This window comes from Schistocerca serialis, chromosome 5 (assembly GCF_023864345.2).
Source record: "Schistocerca serialis cubense isolate TAMUIC-IGC-003099 chromosome 5, iqSchSeri2.2, whole genome shotgun sequence".
NCBI classification, from domain to species: Eukaryota; Metazoa; Arthropoda; class Insecta; order Orthoptera; family Acrididae; genus Schistocerca; species Schistocerca serialis.
The window spans coordinates 578593829-578594662 of NC_064642.1; the positions used below are offsets into that span (position 1 = coordinate 578593829).

At 41.5% G+C, this 834-nt stretch overlaps 1 non-coding gene across 1 annotated transcript; it reads left to right on the forward strand.

The window, feature by feature from the left end:
• The first annotated feature begins 473 nt into the window (after window positions 1-473).
• Window positions 474-546, forward strand: Trnat-ugu (transfer RNA threonine (anticodon UGU)). The gene has a single exon. It is a non-coding gene; the product is annotated as a tRNA-Thr (tRNA).
• Window positions 547-834: the final 288 nt, after the last annotated feature.

Here is an 834-nt window from a genome sequence, read left to right on the forward strand (position 1 = left end):
TTTTCAACTGTCCACAATCTACATAGTAATGTTCCTAATAGTTATTTGCCCATCCACTCATTACTCGCGCACACTAAGGTGACGATTCCCGTAAGAGTTCGGGCAACCTGTGCGCATTCGCACAGACGAAGGTCAATGACCGGGTAGCCATTTAACTATATATGAAGATAGTAGCTGTCCTCGAAAGAACAGTTACCACTGATGACCGTACAGCTTCTCTAGAATAAATTATAATTAATTGCAACCCTCAGCTGCTCATAGGTGTTGGTGATATATCTCAATGGAGACAGCTAAATATGCGTGCCCGACCGGGACTCGAACCCGGGATCTCCTGCTTACATGGCAGACGCTCAATCCATCTGAGCCAAAGAGGACAGAGATGAAAACGTATGTAGATTGTGGGCAGTTGGGAATGTGGGTCTTACGGGAAGCGTGCAAGGGATAAGTCCCTGCAGTCGCAATGTTCATCTGTGTCCTCGGTGGCTCAGATGGATAGAGCTTCTGCCATGTAAGCAGGAATCCCGGGTTCGAGTCCCGGCCGGGGCACACATTTTCAGCTGTTCCCATTGAGGTATATTAACAATCCCTGTCGGTAGCTGAGGGTTTCAATCAAGTATCATTTATTATCAAGAAGGCTGGAAGCGGTAAAAAATACGCTTTTCTCCAAGGACAATCAACTCCATCTACAGACGCTCAGTAATGTTTAAAGCTAAAGTTGATTTGAATTTATTAAAAATATCATGGCTGTAAAATTTTGAAAAAATCATAATAATTTTTTTCTTTATTGTGTATATTAAATATCATTAATTAAAAAGATATTGTAGAAATAAATAA